Below are 12,384 nucleotides of genomic sequence, written 5' to 3'. Positions count from 1 at the left end.
TGAAAATTGAATTTCTCTTCTATTATGTTGACTGGATTTTTTAAATAAAATTAAAAGTCCTTCTGAAGTGAAATGCCCATTACTCCAGAGAAGGAAAGTCGGAATTATGCAATAGATGTCCATGACAAGGCTGAACAAACTCCACAGTCAGGCAGGACAATTGCTCTGCTTCCCAGCCACCAAAAAATGTCCAGAGAGGGCAGACTTCTGCTGAACCTTCCTCAGTTCCCACAAATTTTCTTCGCTAATTACTCTCAACAGAAGTGAGTCTGTGTTACCCCAAAGGCCACTACTTCAATGTCTAGCCTCTGTGCAAAGGGATCCGACTTTGGGCTATGGCCCTTGTGTAAGTCCCATTTAAAGCATAGCCAGGGAAGAGACTCAGAATTTGAAAAGCAAATTATTGCTCATTTACTTGATTATCTGTGGATAATATATCATCTCAGATTAGCTTTGTCATCCCACCCTGTAAATCGTCCCACCTGCCTTCTATAGAGTATTTTTAAAAGAAGGAAGCTATCACAATGATTTATTTGCCTTTTGGGATCATTCACATTGTAACTCAGGGTTCCCTAGTAACTTGTAACTGTGGCACACTGAGTTTCTGCTGTTTCAAAAGGTTCCAGGAAGAAGCCCAGCTATAGCAAAACAAAAACCAGGTAAAACCAGAGGTGCCTGAGTTGGAGATGAAGTTTGGTGAACTCTCCCTATTACCATACTTAAAAACCCCACCTAGGGAGAAGCTTATTCACCATTTTCTATACCTGCAATATATGAAGAAGCATGATCAGGACTGTGCCTGCACTGCCTTTACCCTGCCTTTCATACAATGACTAAGCCAACCAGCATAATGAAAGCCCTGCTCTCACCTTCCTTCGGAGAGACACACTGCTTTGGGAACTATCCCCAGTGTTCTCCTTACTTGTTGCAAGTAACAAAAATCGCCTTGTTAAATCCTCTTTGGTTGTGGTCATTGGGTTAACACCTGCCAAGTGACTGAAACCATCCATTGTGTGGGTCACACCACTACTCTCTTTCATGATTTCCACTAGTTGAGTTGATTGATGTTGGTGATTTCTAAATGAATGCTTATGTAAAAAACAGTGTTATTTTAGGACATTATTCGATTATTTTCTATCCAGTTCAATAATTTGATAATCATGAGTCGAGTATGTCAACATCCCTGTGTGGACACTGACAGCTTTCAGGAGTTGAACACACAGTCTACTGTCAAGAGTTTAGTTAGAAATGAACAGAATCGTATACACCACAGCAGGCTGAATGTGCTAAGTGCTAAGTTAGGAATATAAATGATGTGCTTTAAGAGCCAAAGAAACAAATGACAATTCTGTCTGGGGACATTGTTCATGATTTCACACAGATGATACATTTGAGCTGGGCTATCCTAATCCTTGCTGCTAAAAGTGATCTTTGGACATCAACATTTACATCATGTGAGAGCTTGTTAAAAATTAAAAACGTGAATCCCACCCCAGACATACAGAGAAAGAATCTGCACTTTAATAAGCTCTACAGGCTAATCATGTGGGCATTCAAGTTTCAGAAGCACTGATTTATCTACTTTTGAATGGCTAGAGATATAGAAAGAAGGACATGTCAGGTGTACACAAAAATAATGAAAGCCAATAGAAATAGAGGATTAATAAAGTACTTACAGAGGATTTACGTCTGTCACCTAACAGTAATGGGAAAAAAACACCACAACCACTTATTATGACCCAGTGACTCTGCTAAATGATTGATTATGCTATCTCATTTTGTGCTCTCAACAATCCCTTGAGCTAGCTGCATCATTTCACAGATGAGAAAGCCAACACTAACAAGGGTTAAGTAATTTTCCAAGTCTACATAGAGGGAAAAGAGTAGAGCCAGGATTCAAAACTAATATTTACTTCCAAACTAGACCTCTCAGCCACTACCTACTCTAAGCCTTGCATTTTCTCCACCAGGAACACATCCCAGTCCTTATCAACACTCCCCTAGAGAAAAACAAGAGGGCCTGAAGCCCACAGGTAGAGCATCCCAGGCAGCCCACACTATTCCTCCTTCCATCCTTCTTTCTTTCTTTCTTAAACTTCCACATCTGATGGAATAAGAAGGGAAGACTGACAATACTGTTTTGGTGACTAAGGTAATTATTTTTTCATTAAAAATAGAACTTTTGGGAGACTCTCTTGGGCAACCCCCTTTCTCAGCATGAGGCAGCTTCCTCTCTCTTCTTTTTTTTTTTTTTTTTTGTCTATTAAACTTTCCACTCCAAAACCCACCCCCAATAAAATAAAATAAAATAAACGTTTTATTTTATTACCAACTAAATTTATATATACCACAGAAATTTTGGAAAACACAAAGAGGTACAAACAGAAAATTTTAAATTATCTGTAAAACCACAACTCAAATATACCACAGTTAACATTAAGATATATTTCCAGCCGGGCGTGGTGGCTTATGCCTGTAATGCCAGCATTTTGGGAGGCTGAGGCGGGCGGATCATGAGGTCAGGAGATCAAGACCCTCCTGGCCAACATGGTGAAACCCTGTCTCTACTAAAAATACAAAAATTAGCTGGGCATGGTGGTGTGCGCCTGTAGTCCCAGCTACTCAGGAGGCTAAGGCAGGAGAATCGCTTGAACCCGGGAGGCAGAGGTTGCAGTGAGCCAAGATCACGCCACTGCACTCCAGCCTGGTGACAGGGCAAGATTCCATTTCAAAAAAAAAAAAAAAGAAAAATTTCCTGCCAGGCTTTTTTATATATTTTAATATTTTATATAATTAGTAGTGTACTGTCCATCCTGTTTTGTGACTTTTTTATTAAACAACACATTATGAACAACTTCCTTAGTCATTAATGCTTTTATTCATGAGTATTCCTAATGGTTAGATGGTGGCAATATAATTTTTGTCTGGCCTCGCCAAGAGTCAGGGAACAGAGGCTAGACAATGGCACAAGTGCAGAGAACAGGCTGGACACAACCCACCTTAGTGATTGGTTCTTCCCTTTATCATTTTAAAATTGATATTGGTCACATTAAGTTTGTTTACAATAACAAATAACTGCATATTATAGGCAAATAAAATTATCAAATTTCCCAAAAGTAAGAAAAACAAAATCAGTGAAGCACTGTAATTCTACGTCCATGAATAATCTATGCTTCTTACTTGCTATAAATGGTGTGTCAGCAGGAGCTCTTGATAAAATATCTATTGTTTTTTAAAAATACATCAATCATTTTATACACTATAATATTCTAGTAGTAATACATGCTCACTAGAGATATTTCCAAAAACACCCAAAAGTAAAGCCATCTTATATAGTAATACTTGATTGCAGGAACAGAAACTGACTTGAGAATAAATAATAATAACACTGTATATTATAAGGCACAAGAATATCTTCACGGTACTCAGCCAGGCTTCATGAAGGCTACAACCGGAAACTGGAAAGTCATCATTAACCAGTTCCTCTGTTAGATCTCATGAACTCTTGTCTTTTTCTTTCTTTGTATATCTGCTTTCGTCTTATTTTCCTGAAAATCTGCTTTCTTTGTGCAAGTGGGAGAAGATGCCTGCACCTCCAGTCCAAAATGTTCATGTCTCTCAATCCAAGGCATGCATACAAACTGACTTGTTTTCTCTGAATTTCCAAGTCTAATTCCCAGAAGAAAAGATCCAGTTTGCCCGCCATGAGTCAGGTGTCCATCATGATCCAATCTGCAATGGGTAGTGGGAGGTTAGAAGGGGTGGTAGGTGAGGAAGGGAGGAGGAGACCGGGCAGAGTCACATATTCTCAACACAAGGGAGTTGAGGAGGCATCATTAAAAGGGTCTACTAAAAACTGGGAAAACAAAAACAAACCAAAAATACAACTAAAAATGTTAATATTTCCCTGGATTTTATCCCAATCTGTTTTCTATTCTTACATTTAATAATATTTCCTTCTAGGCTTTTCTATATATAGTATATTTTAGTTGTGATAATGATGTATAAACTTTATACCTTAATATAAGAATTCTTCATATTACTGTAAAGTCTTGAAAAATATTTTAAATCAGCAAAGCACCAATTAGTCAATGTGCAATATTTTGTAACCATTCCCATTTCATTGGAAACTCAAATTATTTCCCATGATTTCAAATAAATCTGAGATCACCACCTTTGTGTGCAGAAAGCTATTTTTCTATTTTGAATTACTTCATTAAAACTGACTTCCAGATGCTGAATTTTGCCAGAGTAAAGATAACGAAAATTGTCCAAGTTCTTGATAGATACTGCTAAATTTCTTTCCGAAAGGGTTGCATGAATGTGTCTTTCACATATCCTCATCAGCATAAGACATTATTGTATTTAAAAATTTTCCATAGTTAACAATAATTTATTGTTGAAATAACTGAAAGAGTAGAATTGGAATGTTCTTAACACAAAGAAATAATAAATGTTTAAGGTGTTGGATATTGCAATTACCCTGATTTGATCATTACACAGTGTATGCTTGTATCAAAATATCACATGTACCCCATAAATAGGAAATATGTGCAACTATTATGTATTCTTAAAAATTAAAGATCATCTTTTAAATTGCTATACTGGAAATTTAAGATAGAAGTAACATTTACTGGCTTTTATTTTTTTGAGACAGAGTCTCACTGTGTGACCAGGCTGGAGTGCAATGGTGCAATCTTGGCTCACTGCAAGTTCTGCCTCCTGGGCTTAAGCAATTCTCATGCCTCAGCCTCCTGAGTAGCTGGGATTACAAGTGTGTGCCCCCACACCTGGCTAATTTTTGTACTTTTAGTAGAGATGGGGTTTCTCCATGTTTGCCAGGCTGGTCTCAAACTTCTGGCCTCAGTGATCCACCCGCCTCGGCCTCCTAAAGTACTAGGATTACAGGCATGAGACACGGTGCCAGACTTCAATGGCATTGTTAAAGCAACATGAGTATAAACATGGTTTCTTCTATGTAACTGTTGAGGCTTAATCACCACACATTGGCCAATTATCATTAAACCTCCTTTAGCAGCCAGGACTAAACGCACCATTCTTCCTTGGTACCACCCTTCATTCATCTGACAAACATTAGTTGACCACCTGTTAGCTGCCAAGCATTGTTTGAAACTTAGAAATAGAAATATATAGATATATGGGCCCTGTTCCTAAAGGTACTGTTACATGAAGGATGGCAGCCCTCATGGAAATAGACACAATAGAGAGGAATCACTGCATCCCACTCAGGGCTTCCCTGCATAGCCCTGGAACTCCCTCAGTGATACACACCCAACAGGTCCTCAGGTCAGTTCTGGCCCTTCAGAAAGTTCCAAGGAATGAGGGAGGGTAGCACTCTGAACACATTTCAACCACAAATCCCAGGCTTACCTAGCACTTCACTTTTCCTGCTTAAATGAAAAAAGAATGCCTAAAAATGTGTTACAAGAATGGATGAGGCTGGGCACAGTGGCTCATGCTTGTAATCCCAGCACTTTGGGAGATGGAGACAGAGGTGGGCGGATCGATTGAGGTCAGGAGTTCAAGACCACTGGCCAACATGGTGAAACCCCGCCTCTACTAAAAATACAAAATAACAGCCAGGTGTGTGTGGTGGGCACCTGTAATCCCAGCTACTTGGGAGGCTGAGGCAGGAGACTCACTTGAACCCAGGAGGCAGAGGTTGCAGTGAACCAAGATCATGCCACTGCACTCCAGCCTGGGTGACAGAGTGAGACTCTGACTCAAAAAAAAAAAAAAAAAAGAATGGATGAGACGTTCCTTTGGAATTTATTCAAACATATCAAAGTTTTTTAAACCCAGCTATAACATCTGGAGCAGACAAAATCTACACTCAGTAGTAGATTCTTACGATCTCTCTTTCTCTCTCTCTCTCTCTCTCTCTCTCACCCTCCTTCCCTCCCTCTCACTGACTAGTTTATTAATATAAATGTTGCTCCCAATTTGAGAAGTTCATTGAGGCATAATTTAGAATTAATAAGCTCAGGCAATAGTATACAATTAATGTACTTCCCAAGTTAGGCAGGAGTTTAATGTCACCTCATAAAACCAAGTCTTTGTGATTATCGAAGTGCCAGCTGTGAACTGATCAGGAACACAATAGGAATTTTGTTAATTATCATTACCCAGAGGAAAATAATTAGTTTCTTTGTAGGGAGAATAAAAACAAATGTTGCTATTTTCATTTTAATTTCAACCACTGAGGTTGATAAAACTCAGAATTGGTCTACCAGTTTTGGTCCTCCTATTTCTAAATATTACAAACTCATTAATGCATTAGCAGATTGCATGTTAATTTCATGTCCATAAATTAATTGGAACACTAGTCACTGGATAATTGGTACATTGTTTTTAGGGGGCATAAAATAACCGCCAAACCCCAAGGTAAAAAGGGCAACTGAAACACCTTTGGAGAGAATGATGTAATCTAGCTTTCTTAAGACTTCAAAGCTTCATCAAAGTCTTCTTTAACCCATTATCCTTTCCTTTAAGCATGGCAAATTGACTGTCCTTCTCCCCCACACCTTGCAGATAAATCTCAAAATCATCAGATCAGAGTAACAGGGAATATTTATTGGCCTAACTGAAGAACTTGGGTCCAATTGCAGCCTTCTCTTCTCTAGAGCCATCAGGCATGAGGACCCACTGTCCACTTGGGTTAGAAACCACACTGTCCATAGGGAATGCTATGTTTTGTTTGGAACACAGTATGGTACTTCTGAAATATTGAAGATAGTGCTAGGCCATTTGGGTAGCTCAAAAATGCAATAATGGCTGGGCACAGTGGCTCACACCCTTAATCTCAGTACTTTGGGAGGCTGAGGCAGGAGGATCTCTTGAGCTCAGGAGTTCAAGATGAGCCTGGGCAACATAGCAAGACCCTGTCTCTACAAAAAAAAAAAAAAATTTAAAAATTAAAAAAAAAAAACTAACCAGGCATGATGTTGTGCATCTATAGTCCTGGCTACCTGGGAGGTGGAAGTAGGAATATCCCTTGAGCCCAAGGTGTCAGGGCTGCAATGAGCTATGACTGCACCACTGCAATCCAGCCTATGTGACACAGTGAGACTCTGTCTCTAAAAAAGAAAAACAAGCTAAAAGATGTTGAATGATTTATTGTTTTTAGATTTTTGGAGCTTTTAGGAAGCCTACAGATTACAAAGTGCAAGCAGACACAAGCATTAAAAAACAAGAATGTCAGGAATTCTGACCCTAGGGGCAGATAAGCAGTCACATCCTTTGCCCTAGGATGTAGAACTCAAGCCTAAACCTACAAATCTTGATTTTACAAATCCATCTCATGTCATTTTCATGCCATTAATTAAAGACATTTATGTGTCACTAAACGTCTTTCAACAGATCGATCAGCTTTGCCGCATAGGTCCAAGTAAGAGCTTGGAAGAGAAAAGTGTTTGAGTCCAACGTCTATATTTAAGGCTTTTGGCATTTACTTACATTCTTTGGGCCTCAGTTTCCTATCAGAAAAATGCAGATAAGAATAGCAACTTTGCCACAGTACTGTTTGAGGGATGAAGTGCAAAAAATTATCACTATACATCAGTATTCTCTTTGTGGAAACTGCTATTCCTCTAATTACTCTATGTTATCAGTAGATGAACAAACCTGAACAACAAACCAATAGTCAAGTGTCCATGGAGAGAAATTATTGTTGCAATTGAGTGAAACAAGTTGGTGGTGTGATATATGTAATGACTTGCATCACTGCCATTGTGCTGCATACTAATTAGTTATAAATAATAAGCCATAGATATAAATGTCTATAATTAGTGTTGCTTTTACAGGAAAGTTCAATTTTTCATTTTTCTTTTCTCATTTTGTCCATTCTCCATATCTGTAATCAGCATCAACATCAGCAATTTTTCAAAGTACAGCTTCACTATAATCACTCACAGGAACAATCACCCACATTAAAAGATAGAGCCCCTTGCCCTTGAACCAAGATGTTCTTACTTCAATGCTAGGTGTTTCAATTCATGGTTCAACCAGGAACCTTCTCCACTGGGGTGTGCAATACTAGAGGCAGTAAAACATCTGGACCATGAGGTCACTTCTTCTCCTTGGAAGGCAATGGAGGACTGTTCACAGCATAAAGAAAAAGAGGAAGCAAGTCAATATCTGTGGAGGCACTCCCAGGTATTTGGCACTGCTAGATGCTTTTCAGTTTTGTATCTACATCTCCTACCACCCTCATAAGATAACTATGACATTATCCCCCTCTTACATGTGAGCAAGTTATACCTAACAAATGTCAAATAACTTATCTAAGTCCCCAGCTAGAAAGGGCAACACTAGAGTTTGAATTGAGATCTGCTCCACATAAAATCCTAGCCTGCTATATTAGCAAGTGAGTCAGAGCAAAAGCCCTGAACTCAAAAGTATGTGGGTGTGTGGCCCAGGAGGGCAGAATCCAGGGAGACGGAGCTCTGAAACCTAGGAAGTGAGAGTTTTGAAAGAGATGAAGAGGATCAAGGATTGATCAAGGAAAGGGGAGAGGGGAATTAAGTCAGTTCATGATCACTTTCACTGTAAAAGTTTTGCTCTGGGAAAGGCAATGGATGAGTTCAAGGGTGTATCAGCTGGGCTTTGGTAGTGGAAGCAGAGTCACTATGAGCATTACGGTAAATCCATAAAGTATTTACCATAGGAATTAGAGTTTACAGAATTGTGGGAAGAGCAAGGAAAGGAATGTTCTGGGAGAGGGAGTTGGAGGATGGAAAAGTCAGGAAGCACTGACTCAGGTTGGCAAGACAATGCTTTCAGAGAGACTTGAGAAGCCAAGCACAGCCAATCTATGAATCAGGGCTGTGAGCAGGAGCTCAGGGAGACCTCAGGAGAGCTTTTGCCTTTGGCAGCTACTGCCTCTGTGGGTCTGGAATCAAGCATCTGGTGGTGGGCCTGGGGCCACAGTGGTCAGCAGGTCCTGTACTCTGGATGATGAGAGGACCACCATGTGGAGGACAGTGAGGATAAACTGGGACCCACCAGGTACCTCTGCATCTATTCATCTTTGTATCTGGTGTGCTTCCAATAGTGTATTTCCACTAAAGTTCCTCTCCTGACTAATGCTACAGGAAACTCCACAGGAAGGGGATTCTCCTAATGTACTTCCAAGCTTAATCAAGCTGTCAATAGGCACAATTTAAGACAAAGAGTGATGCAGGAAAATCAGTTAGGAAGCTATGTTATAGAAGTCCATACATGATGTGACCAGTAGAGAGAAAAAAAATGATTTAAGAAACAGGAAAAAAATGCAAGTGGACTTGGCAACGCACTAAACAAATATAAAGAATTTATTTTTAAGGTTAACACTAGCTAAAATTAGAAATATCACAATTGATAGATAAATTGTAATTGGCAACAATGATTTACACAAGCACACTAATAGTCCAATTCTAGCATTATCAAAGGATTTTAAACCTACATTGGGAAACTTTTGCCTCTTGCAGCACATTGAGCAGAAAAAGCCATCAATAAACTATTTTAAAATTTCATGTATGAAAATATTTTTCATACGAAATGCTATCAAAACTTTATAAAAATAAAATTTATTAGAGGTGATACATGATTTTACTCACCTACGACAGGTTTTCTTGTGAGTGTAAAAAAATTATGCCAGATTTTTAGCGGTGAAGATTCTTCCTGTGTTAGGAGGATTGAAGACCTATGACTCCAACAGCCAAAAGAGTAAGATGTGCTTGGAATGCTTGCCTTCCAGAATATTTGAAGCAATTAAGCAATTTGCTCCTATTTCCTCTAACTACTGAAAAATCAGATATCATAAGAATCCCTGTTGATCCCCAAATCCATCCATCACAACATATTGAGGCTCCCCTAGCTGACCCACAAAGTAAATAAGCCTTAAAGGATACAAAAGAAAAGGGTCTTCTCTAGCTTTCTTAGGAAACAGAAAAACCAACAGCTTTTCAGGTAAACCCCGTGTGAGCATCAAAATCTCTCTCTTCTAAGTGACACCACAGGCATAATGTAAGGATCATTGGATTGAGAGTTTAGATATCCAATGTTTCTTGTTTTGTCTCTGATACTAATTAGTTACTTTGTCTCACTGAGAATCTACTTTTTGTCATTAAAATGAGTGAACTAGGCCATATAATCTTTATCTTTTTTTCTTTTTGTTATGTAAATCTTTTTTTTTTTTTTTTTTTTTGAGACAAAGTCTCACTTTGTCACCCAGGCTGGAGTGCAGTGGCGTACTCTCAGCTCGCTGCAACCTCCACCTCCCGGGTTCAAGCAATTCTCCTACCTCAACCTCCCTAGTAGCTGGGATTACAGGCGCCCGCTACCACACCCAGCTAATTATTTTTGTATTTTTAGTAAAGACGGGGTTTTGCCACTAAATCTAATAGTGACCATACAGTAATAGGCTCAATAAATTCCATCCACTCTCTGAGCAAAACATAATGCAGAAAGTTCTTGAAATCTTTGTCTACTGCTAGTCTGTCTACCAGCCACATCCCTTAAAGTCTCCATATGGAATCATATTTTGGTTTAAAGTTGGACAGTTTCCTTTAGCCAGTAGTACTTTCTGGTCAGACATTTTATCAAGATCCCAAGACCCCTAACCATGAGCAACATTTCCTTTCATCTGTGGGTCCTCAGTAGTTACCTGCTTTTCTTTCTGAAACACACCCTGTTTCACTTGAATGCCAGTAATAACCTCTCAGATAGATATTGGGGGTGACATTACAGACATTTTCTAATGGAAGTTTCTGAGGGCCAAGGAAATTAAATGGTCAACCAATGCCATTTGGATGTTTGTTACTGTGACGTCATCATGCCTCCAGACTCATAATCTTATGTTCCTTTTCTTATAATTTGCTGAAGGGATTTTTAGATTATAATGTCTATCAGGGGCAACCATTTTGAGAGTTACAAACATTGTATAAGATAATTAGAAACAAGATTCATAACACAGAGGTGTTTCATTTCTGTTCTCTGAAGCAAGCTATTGGCCAGTGTGAACCCACTGACCACATGGTCAGCTTGCATAAACGAAAACAGAATTATGTCACTGCACCTTGTCCAGAACTGCTATTGTGCAAGTTAACTAAATTTATATAGTTCTATGTCCTGCACAGATGCGGGACTTTTCTTCTCGGTCACTTTGCAAGCCAGGGACCCCCAGCTGGCAACTCCTGCCCAGGCCTCGCTCTGCCACACTGGCATGCCCCAGCTTGCCTGTGTCATAGCTTGTACCCCTGTTTGGTGATTCCTGAGCTCTTCTACTGCACCCAAGAAGAATGAGGATACACTGGACATTGAAGGGTGAGGAGGGCAGAGAATATTTTTATTGAGCAATGGAACAGCTCTCAGTGGAACGGCGAAGCAGTGGGTGATTACCTAATCCAAAGGCAGGAAAGTCCCCCATGTGGTTGGGTCGCAGGCTTTAAACCTTCTGCTTGAAGGTGGGGTTTCACTGTGTACCCGCTCCTATCTGCCTAGGCATTTGGCTGCCTCCTGTCTCTATCAGCACTAGAGATAGCAAATATAAGCATCTTCATCAGCCAACCAAGCACTTTTAATTAGTTAGGTGAGCATGTTGTAAAACAACAGAAAATGAAGACTAGTGAACCAGATACTACCTACCCTTACTCAGCTCCAGCTTACTGTTGCCATATGGGAATGCAGGCCCAGGATTTCCAGATCTTCTCACTTTTCCAGAAAAACTAGTTTCATCTGTGAAATCTCTTGATTGTGAAATGCTGGAAACTAATTCAATTTTTTATTCTGTACAGGTTAAAAAAAGAAAAAAACAAAACAAAAATATCCCACTATCCATGCCCGTAGGTCAGAGTAGGCCAGCAGATCACCAATATACAGTTCCTACTAAATACTAGTGTTAATACAAGAAAAATATTTGACTTATTGGTTTACAAGTTGCAGAACAGTGGAACCGAAACTAAGTTCTAAGGAATTAGCATCAGGTAAAGGTAGAAGGCTATAGCACAATTATCATGGATAGGATGAAGACCAAAGTCCTGAGTAAAGTATTTGCCTAAATTTCCACCCTTTGTGCCTACGATCCAGCCATATGCAATCACTTGTTCTTGAGTAAACCATACACTCTGTCACTTCCAGGCCTTTGCACATGCAGGTCCTCGTGTCTAGATAACTTCCATAGCTTCCTCTTGCTTTTATCAATCACCTTATCTTCATGCTCCAGATCACAGGTCAAGTCTCATCTGTTCCAGCTAACAGAGAGCAGCTCCACACCCTATCTGATGCTTCTGTAGTGCTAAGCTCTATGCTTTGTGATTCACACAGTACTATTCTTGTCTGTTTTCTTGTATTTCTTCCTGATGAATCCAGAAGCGACTTAAAGGC

The 12,384-nt window shown here is 39.5% G+C and overlaps 1 long non-coding RNA gene across 1 annotated transcript; it reads right to left on the bottom strand.

The window, feature by feature from the left end:
* Positions 1–3,218: 3,218 nt before the first annotated feature.
* Positions 3,219–12,263, bottom strand: LOC130541595 (uncharacterized). The gene is made up of 4 exons (XR_008955671.2): positions 11,647–12,263; positions 9,618–9,802; positions 7,993–8,098; positions 3,219–3,732 (listed from the first exon to the last, which is right to left on the bottom strand). It is a non-coding gene; the product is annotated as an uncharacterized LOC130541595 (long non-coding RNA).
* Between the last annotated feature and the right edge of the window lie 121 nt (positions 12,264–12,384).

The sequence above is a fragment of the Pan paniscus genome, chromosome 5 (assembly GCF_029289425.2).
Source record: "Pan paniscus chromosome 5, NHGRI_mPanPan1-v2.0_pri, whole genome shotgun sequence".
Taxonomy (NCBI): domain Eukaryota; kingdom Metazoa; phylum Chordata; class Mammalia; order Primates; family Hominidae; genus Pan; species Pan paniscus.
The sequence above is the reverse complement of the archived record's forward strand: the minus strand, read 5'-3'. Positions and strand labels throughout refer to the sequence as shown.